The sequence below is a fragment of the Pseudopodoces humilis genome, chromosome 2, assembly GCF_049639895.1.
Source record: "Pseudopodoces humilis isolate 2021_Gansu_Grassland_sample_001 chromosome 2, ASM4963989v1, whole genome shotgun sequence".
Lineage (NCBI taxonomy): Eukaryota > Metazoa > Chordata > Aves > Passeriformes > Paridae > Pseudopodoces > Pseudopodoces humilis.
In genome coordinates, this window is record NC_142201.1 from 74,801,966 (window position 1) to 74,825,201 (window position 23,236).

Below are 23,236 nucleotides of genomic sequence, written 5' to 3' on the forward strand. Positions count from 1 at the left end.
GTAGAAGTTTCTCACTCTACCTCCCTGCCCAGGATACCCAATGCCACCCTTGAGAAGGAAAAGGATTTTAATCAGTAAATGTGAAAACCAGAATGAGAGAATGAAACATTTGCAACTTATACTTTATTGTATAAATGTATAATACAGACTGTAATAATACTGGGAGACTCAGACAGTGATCAAGGCCACAGTGTGCCAAATATTTCAACAAGTGAAATAAGAATAGACAATGTAAACTAGGCATGACTTGAAGATCTTTGCCTCAGGGAAATTACTTCTGTTTTGCACATCCCTTAGTCAGACTAATAAGCATGAGTTTTCCTAGCCTTAAGGAAAGCTGTATTCCCAAGATTATTTTTTTTTTCTTTTTAAGAAGGAGGGTGGAAAAAAAAGAAAAGGCATGAGGAGAAATAAGGGATACCAACTATAGGTGTGTACCTGTGCTCTTGTTCTACTACCAAGGACCACACTTGCAACTTTTCTCCAGATCTGCTCACTGTGGGCTGCAAGATGCAGTGCAGTGGTGGGCTGTGGGCTGTTCTGCAAGTCACCTTGAACTGTAGAAGCTTGCTTTCACCCAAGTGAGAAAAGCACCAGAGGAAAAAAAACTGAACAACTGTTGAGATACTTGGAAGATCTCTGCTTGTACGATGGGTAGTGTCTGTGTGCATGTAAACAGATGCACTACAGCTGCTTGAAATCCTTTTTCCACATATTTTACAGAAAGTACATAATTTTAGACCTCACATTAAGCTGCAGCATTTCCCTTCAATATGTTACGAGTTGTCCATTTGCATTGCTGGTAATTCTGATTTCACTCACAACAGAGTGCCTTTCATCTGGGAATTGCCCTACCCCACAGAAAGTTTGTGCCAGAATGAGATTAATTTCAACAGTCCTAAGACCTGCTGATACAATATGGTCCCAAGATGCACAGATAAACATGCACCACGTAACTGATGTCAAGGGACATACTGCTGTATACTAAATCTCTTCAGGGATGCTGATTCTGAAATGACTTGGAAGTTCACTGCAATGACTCCTTGCATACTGTGTTTAGTCCCCACTAGTGTATTCTCTTTCCAAAAGTTTTGAAACGCTGGTCAGAAGAGAATCTTTTATAGCTCGATTTTAAAAAATCATTGCTTTTAGGTAACTGCAAACTGTTGTGAATTCAATTTAAACCATTTGGTCCTAGAGGATGGTATTAGAGTGTAAAAGTAGGAGTGATGCACCTACCAATCTGAGGTGGTCGAGTACTTGCCATTAAGGTGTAAGACACTTTGTGATGTATCATTTGTATCTGTTAAGGTTTTATCAGTATTCCTATAATAAATCCATGTTTCAGGGATTTACAATGTGGTTGTGTGAGTGATTGAAAATCATCAGTTACTGTAAAACTTTGGGGATTAATGTATTTAAACTAGTGGAAATAGTTTTTCAAATTTGAATAAAATAGAATTTTAAGTTATGATTTTTTGCTTAACACTGCAATCAGGTGTATTGTTTCAATGTGAATTAATGGCTTGTACAGTTTCATTGTGAACTGATGATGTTTATTAGCTGTGTTTTATTACACCACCTTACAGCTTAGTGGATGAGTGCCAACAGCTGTTAACTTGATTTTGTTCTGGTGGTTTTTTTTTGTTTTGTTTTTTTTTATTTTATGCATGTTCACAAGCCAAAACTTCTGCTAAATGTTTTCTTTAGTGTTTGAACTTTAATTTTTGTTTTGCTCAGGTGCATTTCAGTCTATTGATTTTTTTTAAAAAAGTTATACCTTATCTTTCAGTATTATAAGATGAAAGCTCACAGGTGAAATATGCTGCCACAGTATGACAGATGGTTAAATTGAAGGTGAAACGTCTTCCAAAATAAAATCATAGTGGTGTCTATGTTAATGCTATAAATTTCACATTAATCTCACTTTCATTTCTTGACATTAATTCTTCCTAACATAATTAATTCCCTTCAGTTTTCCCCTAACAGTTTTCAGTTTAATGTCTGAAAACACCCACCTATTCATGGAAAAAGCCATACTGGTAGATCAGAATGTAGTATTTCTCCTGTGTGAAAATTTGACCTTGAATTAAACAGTTGTGTATGTTTACCTATGTCTTTAACTGTATATATAGTTTTGATCCAATTGATCTTTACTGTTTAAATTAGCTTCTTAAATTCCCTACTAATGGCTATAATTTCACTTTTCTATATAGCAGACTTTGAATTTGGCTTTTGAGATGACCACGGATGTCAGCCTGGTACCTGTCTTGGGTAGCCCAAATGAGGGCTCTGTGGTCCCTGTGGCCCTTGTTCAGGGTTTTATTTGTATCTGTCAAAAGCTCTGTGCTTATATATTGATACTGACTGCCCAAAAATTGCAAGAGGGACTGGACCATAAGTTTCATGTTTCTGATATTTTGATTTTTTTTTAGCTAGTGAACAGTTCTTTCAATGCAATATGTATGAACTTGTGCAGGTTTAGCATTGTGAAGTATGATGAATAAAATGGTATGTAATAGGGCAGAAAACTTTTTTGTCATGCTGCCTCTTAGTTTTTCCTTATGTGTTTTTGTGTATTGTGTAACTGTTCGTAAAATCGCTGAGGTAACTTAATTCCAGCAAGAAGGATCAGTCTCATTGTTAGGTTTACCTTATTGAAGAATTCCTTTGTGTGTAGGAAATAGAACTTTATCACAATTGTGAGTAACAGCAAACACTTATTGATTATATTGTTACATGCAGATAATATAATAACATGTTGCATGTTATTCTGTGCTGATAAACATCATGATCTTGGAAATTAACTGTCCTTAATTATTCATTGTATGAACACAGCTCCAACACCCTGTTGCAGTGCACATGAATGAAGAGGGAATGAGCTTTTCTGTCTCCCCCAGCTGCCTCCCTTCACCCTCCCCAGTGTATCTCTTGGGTCACTTGTCTGCTTTTAGGAAAGGACTTGGTGTTTCCTAATGTCCTTTTCCATGAGGTCTTTCAGAACCCATTACAGAAAGGATCAAAGACAGCATCCTGTTATGTGAGTTAGTACTTGTTTCACTCTTGCCACTTCCTAGTTGTGGAGGTGTGATGCCATAGCTGCCTAAGGCAATACCTGCTTGTTGCCTCCATGGTTCTGCTTTACATTGTTTTTGACAGTGAAGTTCCTGGTGCCTTCCTGAGCCAATAGAAGTTTAGAGCTATATACAGAGCAGGCATCTCATATCTACAAGTGATGGCAAGAGTTCTGTTACTTCTTTTGCCATCTGTATTGTCATTCTTCCTGTATTTCTTTAAGTCTCTGTGAGAAAGGGTACTGAATTGATCAGTAGGTGCATTGAAGCGTGAACATGTACTGCAAGGTTTTGTAGCCTGTGTTGCCTTAATTTTTGTGTTAATTTCAAGCCACTGCCAGGTGTGTAACCAAAATGAAATCAGTGTATCACATCATCTGGATTCTAAACTTTAATCTTGTCCCTGTTTTTGTCCTATTTAATCAGAGTACAACACTATGTATTTGGATCTCCTTAGCTTTTTCCCCTGAATAGTGACCATAATAACAATGACACAAGATGTGAGTTACTCAATTTGTTTTATAGGCCTTAGAGTGGACAGATGTTTGTCTTGATGAGCCAAATATTATTTCTTTAATCCACGTTGGTTCCAGTATGTTTCTTTTGGATGACTTACTACTTTGTAAGTTATAAAAATGTAATGGTTGTGTCCTGTTTCTCTAGAAACTGCATATTGATAAAGTTGCTTTCAACACATAAAGTTGAATCATTTTATGTTTCAGGGGTTTGTCCATGGATGTATTTTTGTCAGCTCAGTTTTGAATTAGTGCTGATTATAAAATAAAGATATTTTTGGTTAATTTCAATTCTAGCTAATATTCAATTTAATTTTTTCCTTACTGTTTCCAGAATTAGGTTTTTTTACTGTCATTATTCACTTTATGGTAGTAAGTTAAAGCGCTAGGACACAGAACTACTAGCTAGCTAATTTTTTTTTTTTCTGGTATGTGGAACTGGAGTGAGTATTTTTTATTTTTTTAAATATTAGGCTATTTCAGAAAGGTTTATTATTCCTATAATACTAATTAAATTATCATAAAGTGAAATGGTAGATGTTCTATCTATCAATATCCTATGTCCTAGTCCTCCTGTCAATGACTTAATGTGAAATTATTTTAGCATTCAAAATTAGTTAACTATAAATCAGTTTTTCAAATGGAAAAAGAGCTAGTAACCTATGATGTAATGTGTCTCAATAATTAAAATATTAAAATTACTTACAAAGAATTTATATTTGCATCGCCATCTAACTGCTCAACATATGTCAGTTTGAACATAAACAAAATGTCAGGACACCTGAAAAAAATCATTAGTCCACGAGGAATGTAAAGGCTTTAATTTTTTTCAGATTACAACAGTAGGAAGAGGAACATTTGTTCTATGAAAAATGGGTTCTCTGCTTACCTGACATTTGCATTGGAGTGATGCTTTGTGTAGTAGTTACAGATGTTGGTTCTATGTACAAAACAAAGGAAATGCTTATTCCCTCATGCATGTTAGGGTTTTTTTGCATTGGGACTGAGTAGTAGTACAAAGCAAAGGCCACTTCTGGAGCTCTGAGGACTGGGCATGGGTCATGACACGGTGCTTCTGCCAAGACGGGAAATGGAAATATTGATGGCACATAAGGGAAGGAATAGGAAATATATTTCAAAATAAAATACAGTCATATCTTGCAATTTTCCCCTCTATTTCCATGGTTGTTGGTGTAACCAGGGATATGCTCTCTCCCTGTTTCAGACTTGTAGCCTCTATCCACGCTCACACATTTTTATATATATATAAATAAATATATAAATGTTTCCCATCTAGTGTTCAGTGTGGTGGAAACTGCCCAGAAACATTTTGAAGCTGTAAAGATAATTAGAAATGAGATTCTGTTCTGCTCAGCTTTCCTAAATCATACGTACTTCTTTGGGGCTGTGGAAGTGGTTGGTCACCTTTCTGTCCTATGCAAACCTACCCTTGATGGTGGTTTTTTTCTGCCTTTGAGTGGTTCTGTCCTAGGAGGCAGCCTGTTTAAAGTTTTGACAGTGAAATGCTGTTTCCTTCCTGAATATTCAGTAAGCTGATTCCAGACCCAGTGGCTAATTTTTTATGGTTTGGGGCTGGTTTGTTGTTTGTTTTTTTTCCCTTGGTATGGTGATTACTGGCTTAGAGAATGAATATTCTAATGTAAAAAATGTCTTTGTAGAATTGAAGATGCCAGTGTTCATGGGAAGCCAGTTATTATTACTGACGCTTGAGTGAACCACTGCGATATTTATGTGCCAAGGCCCACCCTTTGCCAATGTTTCTGACTTCCCTTTATTTCTAATTTGTTCATGGGGCTGTGATTTTGGGTCATGTATTAATTCACACAAGGATATTGCTGTGCCTGTGCTGTACAACTGAGTCTATTCTGTACTGAAGTTCATTACAATGTATACTTCTTAAATGCATATCTTATGGCTTTAATGATGTAGTGTGTTAAAGTATGTGGGGCTTCTTCACATAATTTTGCAACAGTGAGTATGCTTCTTTGCTCAGTGGAAAAACACGGGTTTCTGAATCATGGGGAAGCATCTGAAGTGTTGGGAGCTGTTTGAAGCAGGGAATAAGCTTCAAAACAGAGAAATTTGCTGTTTTATTTTTTGATGCTCATTTTCCTAAAGGGCCACTGTTCATCAGGGAACACGTTCATAGTCCTTGTTTAATAACAGATAATTATTTTTATATCAATTTGAGAGTTTGTTGGACAGCTAGGGCACTAGCATGTAAGGCTTCAATTTCATTGTACTGGGTACTGTTTTGTTAAGAAAACTTTTGTTCCAACCTAATTATACTGCTGTCCTACTAACACTCCACTTCTGCTTTGCATAGTGCTTGTCTTTTAACTACACTGTTTCTGCAGTTGAAATATTAAATATTTTTTCCATTTAAGTACATCATCTAGAGTTCTTAGTATTCATTAAAAACATCATTAAGCTAAGAACTTGTTTTCTAGTCTTGGTGGTAACAAATGCTAGAGAGAAAAGTCACCTCATTCCCATATTTTGCTTCGTTTAGATGTTTATTGAATGTTTTTGCCTTTTTTAACTCAAATATTTGATGTGTATTAGCATAGTTGAATTCACCAATGATTATTCCAATCAAATTGTACAATTATTTTGGTTAAGTAAATAATGGAAGTAAATAACAGAGACTCAGTTCTCCAAACATCTTAGGATTTCATCTTTACAGAAATTAAATTCCTAATGATTGAATAGACATTTATTTTATGCCCTTCTCTCTTAGATTTTAATACGTATTTTAAAATTAATTTCCTGCTGTCCTTGAAGTAGTGCAGTCATTAGTGCACACTAATTGCTAAACTTTTGCTGCTGAGCAGTTCCAGGTGGAAGAGAGAGGAAGTGCTGACTTTAGATTGGATTGCATGCCAGGTCCATGTCCATCACTTGGTTTACAGTTTGAAACAGGTGAGAGGTTGACAGTATTTCTTTCTGTTATACAGCAGTAAGAAATAAAGATTACCACACTACTTTATGCCACATCTTCACATAATTAGAAATGGGGCACAGTAAGGCACAGGGATATAAAAGGAAGTTTCAGGCAGTTTCTGAGATAGTTAGCTTTTGGCAGGTATACTGCTTTATGCAAACGAAGTTACCTGGTCTGGATTTTCAGGCTTTGGATGTTTATTTATGCTGATGCTTAACATGCTCCACAGAGGGCTTGCTTTCTTTAGGTTTGAATATCCAAAAATGTCACTTCTCTTTTGCAGTAATGTAGCTTCTTACAGTGTTCTAGTGGCTACTAGAAAGGGGAAACCATTTAATAATGCCTGGATGTTTCCCACTAACAGAGCCGACAGGAGGCAACACCAGTGAACTCCTGTTGAAACTTGTATGAGTTTCATGCCTTCAGAACTAGAAATTAGAGGACTTGGATTCAGTTGTATGTCTAGAATTGGTGCTGCACATGTATCTACTATTCAGTAGCCCTCCTCCCCATTCAACATTATTTTACCTAAGCATGGAGGGATAATTTTGGGTATGAATTTATTGGCTTACCTTTTCAGCAAGCAGAGGAAAGCTTTACATCTTAAATGTTTGCAAGTACATCTTGCCCCCAAATGGTATGTACTTACTGCTGTTACTAAATGTTCTTTATTGGTACAAACATTGCCAGTGTTTACTGTTTAGGAACAAACTCTAGTGAATTAGCAGTATGCAAGAAAAGTAAATTTAAAATTTTATATAAACACAACACAAGTTTATAGACAAAGTAATAATGACACCCCACAGCCAGGAAATCTGTCTCTCCCTACCCTGCTTCCTTTCTCTGTAATGTGTATCTTTCCAGTACATGAATGGAAAAATCCTGAAGAAAATTTTCAGAACAGTTAAATGACAAGAAACTAGGTTTACAGGTAAGAGTTTTACTTCAGTTATCATTTTACTGAATAAGTTGATCAGAAAATAATGGAGTTGGAAGCTGAGCTTCATAAAGTGTGGTGAATTAAAGTTACAGTATTTCAGTGTATAGTGTCAATGAGTTTTGTAAACATCTTGGAGAAGTCATGCTTGTGTAGTTATAATTGTGGTTTACTTCCTATTTTCAATAAAAGACAATAGAGCATCTATGGTCATTCAAGGAAATACTGAAATTTGTCTGTTACTATTGACTATTGAATTGTTTCTGTTTTGTCAAAATTACACCTTCCATCTAATTTTTCTTAGTCTTTCTCTGCATAAAGAATACAGTGGGGAAAAAGGTAGTACAAAGCAAGAAGAAAGTAGTGGTTTCTCAGTTAGGTAACAAGAGTAAACCTAACTGTGAAAATCTGCTAGGTATAGTCAAGCAAAGTTCTCTGATGCAAGATACTGAGAGCAGAGGGATTAGGAATAATTTTGTATTTGGAAAAATATTGAAACCATTGGTTTCTAGCTAGAGCAAGTTAAAAAAAAAAAAAAATCCACCAAATAATTTGAACTCAGACTCTGTGTTATAAATGTGTTGCAGTATTTCAGGTTTTCAGCAGTGGCACTTCAAACAATGATTTCAAAATTATTTTTTAAAAAATGAAATTAATTATGTTTAATAGAGCTCTATTGCCTTATCCAGTGGGCCTTTATTATGTTTGCCATCAGTGCAACCCACTGTTGTGACCAAAATGGAAATAAACATCTCCTATCTATTTTTGGCTTCAAGGAAAATGGGCCATATTTTGGAATATTGAAATACAACAGGTTATTTTCTGTTTTAACAGAGAGAGGATTTGGAGCTTTTAATAGTGCAGCTTAGCAAGTTGACTTGAAATAAAAGAATCGGGTGCACTCATCTGTTGATTAAAGGATATGTATTTAATAAACATCTTGCATGTGCTGCAGAGCAACAGCACGGTTTGTCTTTTAAAAGGCTTTTTTTTTTTTTTTTAAATTGAGATTGATTTTATTAAGTCCACACCTAAATTTTGAGCCACAGAATCTTTCAATGGTACCAGAGCCCATCAATCTTCAGGGAAGAAGAAGGGCTGTCTCCTGGGGAAAAACGTGCTAGAAAATGAGTGAAGAATGATGAAAGTCCTGCTACATGCTCCAAGAAGCCAATGTCAGAGACTTTTCAGTAGGACTAAGACTTTAAAATACTGTTTTCAAAAGAGACCTGGAAAGGCTATCTTTATGCTACCATAGTGATACACCTATGATCACAGATAAAGGAATACACGTGGGGCAATATTAATCGTGTCCACTTGTAAATGTGCTAATGCAATACATGCACAAAGCACAATCAACCGTGCAATTAATGTGAGAAGCTGAGAGAGGTTCTGCAGAGTGAGTTTACTGTGGAGAAAAGGTAGCTTTGCATAAATGTTAGTCTGTACCCACACAGAATCCTTTAAAATAAAATTTTAAAAATAAAGGAAGAAATACCGCTTCATTATATTTACAACTTTACAAACATGTGATTTTAATACCTCTTCCTAGCCCTTTAAATATCTATATTGATTTCATTATTGTGTCCTGTAGAACTTCAGGCAGTGAATGGGGGCAGAGTGCTGCAAAAGCAATATAGTTTCCCCACATCCCTGAATTGGACCCTGAAGCTCTCTGTGCATCTCCTAAAGAAGCTTGTTTTTTCCAATACTCATTGGTGTGCAAGGTGTGTTGGGGAGGTCCTGAGAACACCTTTCCCTCAAGAAACTTCTGTCTGGAGCAAGGTTCGGAGCTGGCATCCAGATCCTCCTAAGGTTTCAGGCAGACCTTGAGCACCTATGCAACATTTAACCACAGGGGTGACTATAGCTCTAATGGCCCCAGGTTCTTTATAGTGCCTCCACAGGTGTCCAAGTACCTGCTGATGAGGGTCCCCAGAACGCTGCATTTCACATGCCTGAGTCATGTCTAATCCTAATGGTAGTTCAAGGGGTTGGCAGCTGTTTTGTTTCTGGGCAAAACAGATCAGGCATCCCAGAATATACCTAATTGTTTGAGCCACTCAGGAACAGCAGTCACAAACAGAGAGAACGGTCTTCATTTTGTCCAGTAGCCTACTAAGTTTTCATGGCTTTCAGGAAAATTGAGGTAAATGTTATAAACTTGAGTATTCATTTTAACAGGGCTTGGGTTTCTGGTAAATGCACTTCTTACCGAAGGGAGTTTAGGTACACTCTAAGTTTTCTCTCCAAATCCTCTTAATATCACTTTTTGCTCTGACTGTCAAGTCCAGTTCAACAGAAGAAATCAGGTTTATGACTGAACATATTCAGCATAATCTGTCAGCTGATTAAAAGTGGATCAGAGGCATGGGGTGAGTTCATCAGACTATGGGAAGCTAGAGCAGATGGGTCACAAGCCAGTTCCCATGGGAGATGGCATCTCTAGCTGTCCTGCAACAAAAACAAAGCAGAGGATACTGGATCATCTCTGTACAGAAGAAAGATCTTCTAAAACTACTTTGTTCAGTACTTAGAATTTTTTTTGAGATTTCACCCGGTCCATCTCATTTTAATGGTTTTCATTACACAAATGGCCAAGGCCTGCAGAAATTCAGAAGCTGTACTAAAAATGGAATTAACAGATTTTAAGGCACTGTCACAGGTACAAAAATGAACTGAGAGGCTAGGCCACCAGGGAGAAAGACATGATGGCTTTAACAGCAGTAAAAAGTGTGCTCAAACCCATTTCTGTGCATCATTTTTGTTTTGCCTCTTGCAATTGTGTTCTATTTTAAGAGACATACAGGCCTAGACAAATTCTATGAACTTGTACCTTTGTTTTTTCTTGATGGTTTGTAGAAAACTAGAAAGAACAAACAAAAGCAGGTGCAATTATTTCACATGAAGGATCACATCTACACAGCCCACTTCTGCTATTCAGATTAGTCTATTCTGGCTAGGTTGAGTTTCTGAACACTGCTGCACGATGAATGTTGCTTAAGTGTTAGTTTTACTTGCTATCATGTAGGACAAAGTGTCAAATGCTCCTATGCATTGATCTGATATCGATAAAAAGAGCTGATTTTAAAGAAAATCCTAACTTTTTTCCATATATAAATTGAAATATGTATAGGATCATTTCACTTGTGAACCTTCTTGGTGGGTAGAAACTTCAAATAACGTCTCCTGTACAAGAACGGTAGTTCCTTTATCTCATGCAGATTTCTCTTTCTAAAGTAACATAATCAGGAAACTCCTTATTTTTTATTGTTAAAGGGACCATGCTGAACACAGACCAGGTAGATCAGCATTTCTGCATAGACTGTTTGGGCCAGCATTATTGTTCCAGCTGTAGGATAGAGGTGAAAGTGTTAGTTCTTTAGGTCTTGGATATGTTCTGAAGGAAATTTTCCCCCTCTGTTTCTGTATCTTCTTATTCCTCTGGAAGTCATATTCATAACCTCATCTGAAGTGCACTTGATGACAGAAAGGTCATAAAAGTTATCAGTTATTTGTTAAATTTTAAGTAAGAAATAGAGTCCCTTTTGAAATTCATACCTTATATGGAGATACTTGCTGACAAATATTTCATGTTTTCCCAGCCTTGACATGTCACTGATGTAACTCATCAGTCTTTGTTTTAACTATTATGTTATGGAAAATATTGTTTATAAGGCATCAGCCCTGTGATAGGCAAGCCCAAAAAACTCAGATGGCTGTGGTTCCTTGGGAAATTCTGGAAGAAGACTCCTACAGCAAATGCTGTAAAATGTACATAATTTAATGATGTTCCCTTTTGATTTTCTAATCTGTATTCTTTATTACCTCATATGCACAATCTTCTGTAAGAATGACACTTTTCTATTACTTGTTTTATAAACTGACCACTGATTCAGAAGTCACTGAATAATATCATGGCCCAAGAAATTTAGAAATAAATTGGAAGCACATTATCCCACCCTGTCTTATAAAACCCTGCGTCTATGAATGCATGTACTGTGGCCTTGACCTGCTTGAGTGCTGTGCAATTTTATCAAGTATACTTGGGGTAGCTGTCAGTTTTTTCACTTCACAAGTGGGTGATATCTGCATACAACTTGGTTACAATAGCATTATTTTAAGAAAGCTCAGTTAGATGTGTCAATTTTCAACTAATACCATGCTGTGATTTGTTATTCAGCATCATCCTGTCCTGGATTATAAATCAGGGGTTTCTTCTGGCTGTTGTTTTAAGAATTACTATAGTTGCATGTCTAAACAAATATAGAAATATTTTATATCCATTTGATAGTTTTATTCCAAAGTAAAAAGTTGATTCATATTTTGTACCACCAAAATTTTTGCCTTACCAGTTTTACTCTTTTCCACCAAGTGTATGCACATCTTTCCTGTCCCAGCTTTTGTGTGCTATTCCATCCCTCTTGAAGTGAAGATAGCTGAGAGCCAGGTTAATTCATCTAGCCATGGTACATGCCCATTTTCTGTGTTAAAACTTTGTATGAATCACAGAGTCGTGGAATATGCTGAGTTGGAAAGATTATCGAGTCCAATTCCTGGCCTTGAGCAGGACCCCCAAGAACCACACTGTTGTCCAAACTGGAACTCTTTCATTGGCCCCAGTGATGAGTTAGTGAACTTGCACGACTTCAGAACTTCGTTTAACCATAAAAATAGCCGTACTTTGTCTATGCCACTGTGAAAAGCTGAAACTAGAAGGGCTTTTGCTAAATATTTTCTTCTGGAAAATCATGAACTTCACGCCTTTCTTCTTTTATTCACGATTTCTTCATTTGTGCATGTCATTTGCTTCTGTGGGTGGGAGAGATACATTTTAGGACAGGAGCAACCCAAATTAACTTACCTGCTTTTAACCTCTGGGTAATACCGCGATAAATCTTTGCCTCACAATTCCAGCTCCGGAGGAGGACGGTGTTTTTAGCTGGCTCCCCACGAGCAGGATGCTGAGCAGATGCTGTGCATCGGAGCGCTGCGCTGTCCCCAAGCCGCGCGTGTTTTCCTGCGGGAGCCGCACGATGACAGCGGAGCGCCGCGAGGTGGGGCCGTGTCCCCAGCCATGCCGGCTCCTGCTGCCATCATCCATGTTCCTGCTGCCATCATCCATGTTCCTGCTGCCATCATCCATGTTCCTGCTGCCGTCGGGATCCGGCACAGGGACACGGGGCAGGGGGAATGGAGCCGGCCTTTGCGCCATCCTCCGTGCGGGGCAGGCGGCGCTGCCGCACCCGGAGGGGACTCTGTCTCCTAGCTCATCAGCTTGTGAAAGCATCCCATGCTGATAAAGCTCCTCAGATAAGCCAGCTCTGTGATTTCTTCCAGTTACTCAAGGATATGGACAAGGTGAATCTCTGGATCGTTTTTGCTCTTTCAAGAGTAAAGCCTTGACAAAATGCCCGCAGAAAGTCTCCTGCGACACGGAGTATTTAGTACAACGGGGCACAGCAGTGGGGGGTTCTCAAAGCACTGTGGTATCTAACTCCTTAAGCACTTCCAGATCTGTCCCTAACATTCAAAAAAAAAAAAAAAAAAATTAAAAACACACACACAAAAAAAAAAGAACCAAAAAGAACCAACCCCCACCCCCCCCAAAAAAAACAGAAACCAGCCAAACAAAAACCCCAAACCAAACAACAACAGCAACAGTACAAGTTGAAAATAAGAATTAGAATGGAAGCCAATATCCTTTTTTAACCTATATCTGAATGGTGAGCAAATAAGAAGGAACAAAAATTATATGCTCTTATCTGGACATAAAGAGCAGCATCTTGTCCCACAGAAGCAGGATTTGCTTCACACCAATACTTGGAAATGCTGAAAATTTAAAAAAATAAAAACCAAAATCTTTCTCATTTTTCAACTTTTTTTTAATGTGGAATCTTGATATGCACTAGACTTCTCTAAAAAGATTCTCCCGCTCAGTGATGTAAAATGCTTAATGTTAAGTTCCTAGGATTCTAGTGGAACTCTGCCCCAACTGCTACAATAAAATAAGAATTTTAAACAGTCTGGAAATTTGAACACTTCACATAGACACTGTATACCTTCATATAGTTGGCTAAATGTGCCACTGCCACTGTAGGGACTGAAATAAACCATTAACCCAGTTTGACCAGCCAGTTAAACCGCTATTCTGTTCCTGTCCATGCAGCCACATCTTCCTGCTGACTTTCATCCTGCACTTTTTTGTACGGCATGTCTGTTGCAAGAATATAATCAAAATACAGTCAACAATCATCTGGCTACTTTAAAATTCTAATTATTCAAACTCCCTAGCAAGGTAGGGATGACATGTAAAGATTTTATTGTTTTGAAAAACGTTCCATAATATACTGACTTGTGAACTGATTTAAGTGGTCAAACCATGCTGCAGTAGACAATTTCAAAGGAAATGGAATACAGTTCTTTTCCCCACTGATTCAACTGCTGAGCTGTGCATCTTGTGATGAATATGCAAGTGATCCCTAATGAAAATGAGAAACAGATAGGAAAACTGCATAGTTTTTGTGATTCAGGGAAGTTTCCAAACCATAAGCAGAGCTACTGGCTCATGTCTGGATGGCAGAGTGAGGTGGAGCTCAGCATTAGGGTGCAGACAAGCAAATGTGGTGCCTCAGCTGCAGAAAGGCACTGAGGCGTTCAGCACACAGACCTGGTGCCACCCGGGTTGTCTCACAGCCCAGGATCCTATGGAGATTCACAATATTGGCACACAGGAAAGGGGAGCTGGGGAAAAGGCCCTGGGTATTTATTTTGATCTCGGTTGTAATACCTCGAGGTCTGCTGTCTTTGTGCATGGACAGTGAGCTCACACCTGGCTGCCCTGAGGAGGGCTCAGGAGTCTGGGAACAGTTAATTAAATCCTGAGGTTGTCTTTCTTGAGCATAATTCCCTTTCCCTAGCTTTTGTATATAAACACTTTATATGTATGTATATGTTTTTAAAGTGTTTGGATAGCATGCATAAGGAGTATAATAGAATAAATAGATTTGGTGCACTAAGGACTTTAGCTTGGCAATACATATGGCTTTTGTATAGGCTCAAGGCTTAAGAAAAATCAGAACACATTCACAAGAGTTAAGGTGATTGAAAACCTTAGTATAGAGAATAAATATTCCAGGTAGAAAATTGAAGTACAAAAATAGCTATAATGAAGCATTCTAGAGTATTATTAACAGCCACCAATTAGAATTTAATTATTTTAAGACATATTAGCCAAAATACTGCAAATGTTGGATTTGTTTGAGAAAGAGTCTCCCAAGAGGAGTTATAGAAGCAAGTTTGCAACATATAAAAGTAGACTAAATAAATTATAACTAAAAAAAATCACACTAAGAAACCCTTATGAGCTGGTAATAAAAGGCACCAGAAATTTAATAATGTGTTTTTAACTCTATTTCTATGCTTACAATTCTTGATACATTCTGTCTTCATAGGTAGCTAGCTACTAAGTCAGACAACTGTCATTCCTACTTACTGATTTGTGTTCCTACCACTATCACATTTATTTTATTACGAACAAATGTCTAAAAGAACCTATTTTTGTATTGTATTTGCTGTATTTTCTCAGTTATTGTCATAACAATATGACAATATTGTCTGGGGCACTTATTCTCCTAAAAACACAACTAAGTCATGTATAAAGACTACGGGAAGTTAAAGTTAGTATACAAGGGCTCTCTGAAACTAACAGGGCATTCAGGCAGCGAGGTGGTCATAATGTAGAGCTGCTTCCTACTGAATCCATTAGCAGTTAGGATATTCTTTTTTCCTAAGATGTACAAAATATTCATACTTTCAAGGGCTTTCAAAGCTATTGTAATTCCATACAGACATTCCAGCTACAGACACCAGTCTTTCCTGGAAGTTTCTATTCAGTATTTCACTTAATTTGGTAACTGAATTGGTGGGCATGAGAACTTTAGTACCTAACTCCCTTTGCTGCCTCCACATTTTTTTAAAATCCAGATACCTTTGACAAGGTGGCTCATTATCCTGTATCAGAAAAAAAATACCAGTAGGAAATAGGTCTGTGTCCATGAAGTCTTATAATTCCCAAAGGACCCCAAAGAGCTTAGCTCATAGGTTACTGCTCAGTTGTTCTTACTATCTCTCTATCTTGGGGCGTGGAACATACAACCACAAGTACAACTTTTAGTCAAAGCTGGATAGTCAGCTTATTTTCATACCATTGAGAAGAGGGAAGACACTTGGACATTTTTTGATTGGCATAGTTGTAATTGACAGCAGCATTGCACAATTCAGCATTTAATCTCGAAAGGAAAATAAATATGGCATTTTTTCCAGAGAAAATCCTGCAGAGCTCAGGTTTTCTAAAAACTACTTTGCATAAAACTCTAATTTGAGCACAGTTGGTAATAATCCTGTTTTGGCAAGGAAGATGATCAGATGATTCATCACAGTCTTATTTTTCCTCCCATCTCTTTTTTTTATGATTTACTTTATCATTCAAGCAGAGGGCTACCTCTTAGTCGGCAGAGAAGCACATTGGCTCAGCTGCAGAATATCAATCCGAGTTTCTCTATCTCCAGGTACTATTTATGAAGAGAAGACACTGGCAAACACAAAGTGAAGTAGAGCCACCTGCTCCCTGTTGGTGGGCAGCTGGGCTGGGCACTGATTTGCAGCCAGGGAGTTTCTGTCTAGCCCTGTTTTTACTACTCAGTCAATCAACCATGAGCTCTCCTAAACTGCAACCAGCCCTGTTCATTTTTTCTTTTTGCATTTAGATCCAATCTGGAGCACAAACCAAAGCAATGAACACATGAAATTAGTTCTAAAGGGGCTACAGTTATATTTTACTGTTACATTTATGTGTTAAGTAATGGCCATTAATCAATGCTCCTTTGATTGCTTTGTATCTTCTGCCTCAATGCAAAGGCATGTTATAGCCCCCCAGTTTCAATGTAAGTTGCTGCTTGACAGCCCATTACAGACTGTTTATAGCTGTGTTTAATGACTGGTATGGTTGTCTATCTCTAATTGGAAGAATCCCTTTCTTCCGAATTCCAGAGAGTAGTGAGGTCACAGCTGTTCGGGTATAAACAGTCAGAAATCATTTTACTACTCATTCCCTTGTATTTTTGTGAGATGTATCATTTTTCTTCCTACCCGAATGGAATATATAATCTACTTCTGCTGCCATTTTACTAGTTTGTATTATACCCAGACTCCTCATTCTTAATTTCTTTGTCCTTCTAGGACCTGGAACTACAAATGATACCGATGATATCACAGTACACCACATACTGTGAAGGACAGGACTAGATAGAGTTTGTGAAGCTCAGAGAGAGGGATCCTTCTCTCTTGCCTGACTATATAGCTGTGATCACACTCAAATTGCTCCTAAAAATACATAAAAAATATATTTTTTCAGATGTGTCAAGAACTACCAGCCTTACCCCTAACAAGCTAATTCCAGGAACATCTGAGTACAAAATAATATTCTTTTCTTCCATCTAGAAGTACTTATGGCCAAAGACATGGATCCTGCAAATAGAACACATTAGATCCTGCTGGGCTCACACTGATGGTTTCCCAAAGCAGAAAAGATTTAGTTAATAGCACAAACATGGGGAAGCTCTAAAGGCATCAATAAACACATCATATAGTATTTTTTTACAGTTATTCTTAGATCAAAATTTATCAAATGTTTGTTCTATAATACAACTCCTGCACTTGGTTCAACAATATGTGATGAGAATGAGTTCCAGAGAAAGAGCAGAACAACAGAAGTTTCCAGCTCAGATAAGCTAAAGTTATGGTAAAATCTATTTGCAGTACCCACTGCTAAGCAATTAAGTGTTCAGCATGACTCTCATTTATTGAATAATTTTATAGATTCCTAACAGAGGAGAAAACATTTCCTCTTATTCTTCTGTTCTTTTTATTAATTACATTGAATTCTAGTGCACTAAAGATTAATTCAGGATTGACCATAGGACTCACATTATGTCCAATATGCAGTATTGATACACTATACATAAAAATGTACATATAAATACATATAAAATACACTGAAAGGGTAAAAGACAAAGATATAAACAAAAACTGTATGCCTTAGCAATCCTTCCTCTGAGCAACGTGGTTGTCAGCTTGATTATCTTGCAGTTCTGAAGCCTCTATGTATCATGATGGGCAAATGAAATCCTGAAATATGAAATCCTAAGAAGACCAAAGATTTACTGCTTTCAATACTGGTATGTTTTTTACTCAGAACCACTGACAAAATCAGATTGTTAGTGTTACTATTTTGATTCATATAAATATTTGGATTTTCTCTGCCACCTGGGAAAAGATATTTATCCATAAATGAAGTGTTAGCACTTCTTGATGATATATTAGCCATATTGTAACATCTATATAATTAAAAAGAAAACTGAACACCGGCAGCTTCCATAGTATATGGAAAGATTGCTGAAGTAATTGTTAAATAGAACTGACTTTCAAGTACTACTCAGCATGCCAGAAAACAGAAGCCAGTAGCTGTTCTTATAAATACAAAGGTCCTGGATCCAAAAGGACTTCATTTCACTATGACTGGGAGTTTCTGAGAGGAACCATTTCATGTAGTCATTAGTTTATTCTGGCACAACAAGTAACCGCATGTTCCTGAGTGAAGTGAGAGCTTATGATCTTAGAGAAGGTGTACAGCAATCTAGGCTGGTAAAGATGTAAGAAATCCAATAAATCAAAGTCCATCTGTGCATTATTTCATAAGACATCATTCAAAATGCCTTTGGGAATATTCATAAATTGCAAAATAAGGGAATTTTCAGCATCTGTAATTGACAGAAGAACAGGAAGCAGCAGCTGCTCACAAGTTAAAAAAAGTCCTAGAAAGAGGATACAGAAAACGTTTCTCTTTTGCCTATGACTCCAACTTTGCCTTCAGATGTATGGTCCAGCAGCTTGTGGTTATTCTCCCAGTATTGCCACTAACTCGGGTCACCAAAACCAGGCTGCTTTCCATGCAACAATGCTATACTCTGAATTTTACGAACATATTTTATGAACCTGCCTGGAGATAACTGATATTTGAAGCATACAATCACAGGTAAAATTAGAACTCGCTTGATGATTGCTTTTTTCATTAGTTATGTGATGCCATTTATTGGTATAGCTGGTGAAGGGTCTAGAGACCAAGTCCTGTGAGGAGCAGCTGAGGAAACCATGGTTTAGTTGACAAGGTGTTGTTCAGTGAAAAGTTGGACTTGATGATCTTGGAGGTCTTTTCCCACCTTAATGATTCTGTAGTTTCCCGGAGATCATATACTGCCTTGTTAATGTTTTATGTTCTATCACAGAAAAACAAAGACAGCATGTTTCAGGAGCAGCTGGAACAACATTGCTGCTGCTATAACCTGCTCATCTATGCATAGTTACGTGGAAGCTTAGACACAAAGGTGCTCATGATTTTGCCTAATCCTGCAGCACCTCAAGAATTTACTATACATTGCCCCTGAACCTTTGACAGCAAAGAAACACATCCAAAAAAAGTAAGAAAAAAAACAAAACAAAATAAGCAAATAAAAAGCCACAAGGAAACAAAACCCCAAAACAAAATGAGAAAATAAACAAACAAATGTAAAAAAAAAAAAAGTCAGAAAAAAAGGGTCAAGTTTCTTGACAAAGAAGGCTGCCCAAAACATGTATAAACCCATTTGGTAACAGATGCTGTCGTAATTCCCATTCTTCTATCTACCTTTTGGTGCAAATATTGAATAAAAATACATGGAATTTCTAGTCTCACTGGCAGGCCCTTGTGTTCTCACATGGTGATGTTCACACATTGATGACACACTTCCTTCACCTGCTAAGCAACAGAAGGAACTTTCATTTGTCTTTCTTTTATTTCTAATTAAACTGTATGATTTAGACTTGTTGCTTTACATGACCCCAATAATATTTAATACCTTAATCTTTTAATCTTTTTCATTTTATGTCCACATGCTACTGCTGCTGCTCTATAGTCATACTTAATGGTGTTTCTGCTTTGAATAAATTCCTTCTTATTCTCAACTATCTTCAAGTATAATGGTACCTCTTTTCACTTTTGTCTTACTTCAGAACAGTCTGCCTTTGCACAACTTATATTGTTTTTCTTGCTTCTTATAGAGGTTACTCTGTCTTACACTCTTAGGTTATTTTTTTAGTCTTGGACTATTTTCTGAAAAAATTGCATCTACTGCTTGCCTGATTTTCTTGCAGTCTCCTTTTCTGAAAACAATTATTCCTATTTCCTCCTTCTGTCTTTCCAAAACCAAATTTATAACCTATACAGCAGAGAAAAGATAGCTGTGATAATCAATACAGAGCAGCTACAGTTGCTGGGTAATGACCTAGATGGTTGGTAAGATCTGAGAGTAATATTTTAGCTTTATTTTAATCTAAAGCATTTGTTTCATATTCATTGTCACTTATGCATAAGTGGATGAAACATTGCATCACTATTTATTTCTCTTCACAGTTATAATTATGTTTCTTTTCACTTCCAAAGATCTCTAAAACATTTAAAGATATACAGAAGAACCTTGTAAAACTTATTAGGAAGAAACCATGGGAGATCTATAAAAAGAATACATTTGAGAAGCAGGTAAATAATTATTTGCCTAAATTTGTATAAAAAGCACCACAGAGGATAATTTCTACCTAATTTGATAAACAACTTATTATTTATATTAAATAACTGAATGGCTTTAATAGAATGGTAATGCTACTATAGTGCTAAATAGCAGAATAAATGCATGGAAGGGATGAAAATGAAACACTATTGGAATTATTGGAACTTAATAGTCTTAGCAGAACTTATTGGAATTTAGCAGAAAGGTTCATTATCTGAATGATAAACATTAAAAGAAAGGAGGGAAATACTTTAGGCAAGAAATACAGAAGTAAACTGTGTTCTCATGAAGGTTTTCTCAGGACTTTTCAAGGTCAGAGGCAACTTCAGTTATGAAGATCTCAATTAAACTACTTCTAAAGAAGAAGAAACTACAAGGGTTCCAACTTACATGTCATGAAAAGCTCAAGGGCTAGAATGTGCTTTGTGGATTAAGGAATATATTTTTTTCCAGAATTTGCCCTAAACCAGGAGAAAAGCTGCTGGATATAGAATATAGAGGCACTGGATCCTTTGGCTTTAATGCAATGGATAAAGAATTATTATTTACTTGAAATTAGTCTCTTTAGAACAGTCAGAGAGTTATTCCTAGCATTCCAGGGCTATGCTCTGAAGGGAAAAACACAGTGTTCCTGCTTCCAGCATCTGCAGGAGGTCCCCTGCCACCCTGCAAGCTCTACTGCTGGCCACCCTGGCAGGATTGAACCCACAACGTTTTTGTTTGTATTTGTACAAACCTGCTTTCTCCACAGCAGTATTGTGGAACTTAAACAGGAGAGCAAATGACACAAATCTGAAGAACTATTTGGAAGGACCACTCAGTTTCCTCCTGCCTTTTAATGCTTTGTGTGTTGGCATGTTTTTCCTCTTTTCCACAAAGTTGATTTCTTTGTTATTAGTTCAGATTACTGTCAGCAGCTACTGTCAGTCCTGCTGTTTATAGTCACGGGGATTTTCAAACTGGGCAAAGTTTATTTGGAGGAGGAAGGTGTATTTTTCATTTAAACCTTAGTGTACAACAACAAAAGCAGGCCAAAAAATGCTCTGTCCTTTGGCACTCTGTGGTTCTTACTGGCACCAGCAGCACCAGTGTTAAGTGTTGTATTCCTTGTGGTGGATTCTTCCCACGCTAACCCAAACCTCCCCACTAAGGTAACCCAGAGCCTCAAACTTCTTCTCTTCTCTGTCCTGACAAGAAGGAGACTTGCTGTCTGTGCCTCTGAATTCCTGATGTAAACAGCAATTTTTGTGGTTACCATTCTTGGCAAAAGTCATGTTTCTAGGAAAAAAAACCCCTTTGTTTGGAAAACAGGAAAAAGCAGCGAGGGACACTCAGAAGTCTGTATTACAGTGCCCATACTAAATGGATTAGAAACCAATGCTGTTACCCAAAAATCTGTTGAGTTACACAATGCTTAGGATTAAGAAGATTTACAGGACCTGATGTCACGTCTCTGCTCGACATGGCTCTGCCAGCTCAGTATGCAAAGTGAGTTTTTAACCACCCTATACAAATTAGGCATTTATCTTGCAGCAAGACAGTGGGACAAAATTTTGAGATGTCAGTTAGGACTGAGAAAAGGAGGAACATTGGGAGGCATTCTAGTAGATTATTCCTTGGAGAGGTATAACACAACCTCAGGGTTGCCAAATAAATTGCAACAGGATCCACAGCTCTGCTGTACATCATACCTGTAGGTACGCCCAGAAAACATTACTCCATTCCATACCTGTGCAGCCTCATATATCAGACTGTTCCCAAAGGGCACAGAAAATGTAGGAGAGACACACTGCTCCATTAAACAGTCAGGAATGGCGTGTCTGGGGCTCTGCCCTGACCAGCACACAGCACAGATGTGCCCACACCACCACAATGCTTCACCAGCCCCATACCTCACAGTCCAGCATCTTCAACTCCACATGATGATGTTTAAGCCTTTGCTAAGGGTTAATCCACATTCTGCAGGGCTTAACTGTAGCTATGATTTTGGGACTGTGAGGCCACTTCAAGGCAATTTTTATGACTAATTTATTCAAGTTGATTTTCTGGTAAGATTCATATTCAGAAATCCAGTTGGAAGTCCAGATACTGTTAATGAGGAACAAACCATGCTCAGAAGCCATAAACAGGAGTACATGTCTCAGCAAAAATATGATACTCGCGGAGGAAGTTGGAGAAACCCTCATAAGAAGCTGGAGAACCCTCAGAGGAGATTAGAGAAAGCAACCCATGTTCAAGAGTAGATTAAAACTAAGAAAAATAGCATTCTTGAGATAAAAGATAACATACAAAGGCTCCATGGAAATTTATTTTCCGTGTTTAGTTCATTTGCCATGGTTCTTTACAAGAAAAATTTGTGTTCTTGGGTTTATATTTTTATTATGCATGTCTTTCCCTGCTCTGAGAATCATAGAATATTCTGAGTCGGAAGGGACCCATAAGGGTCTTCAAGTCCAACCCTTAAGTGAATGGCCCAGCCAGGGATCTAACCCACAAGCTTGGTGTACAGAAACCTGATTTCAGTATTTGCTGATTTCATTCTAGTACAACATTTAATAATAAAATGAGGCCGAGCTTTTCTGCTCCCCTTGTTGAGCTATCCCTCAGGAGCATCCTGCTCTGTGACCATGATGGAGATACCTGTCAGAACACAAGGATCTGCTGCATGCTCTGGCACTGTTCCCCACTTTTCAGTTTTCTCTCTCTCCATCTCAGGCTTTTCAGGAATAGGGCTGGCTCTCACTTCTCTGGTAATGGCAAGGAGAACCCCCAGGCCTTCCATAAAGAAAGCCTTCCAGGCTCTGCTGAGGGAAGCTGGGGAATTTAAAAAGGCTTTTGCTCTCACTGGGGAAGTACCTTGGAGAGAAATGTATGAATATCTTAGAACATTTGGATGAATGACAGGCATATATTCCTCTCACCTTTAATTAAGAGAAAACTGAGAAACAGGGCTGGGGAGAGGCCAGCACAGGCTGGTACCCTCAGACCAGGTAGCAGGAGAGAGAACAGAAAAGGGGAACTCAAGATAAAAGTATCAAGAAATAATTATTGGAAATTACCCTAGAGCTCAGGTAGGAAGGTAT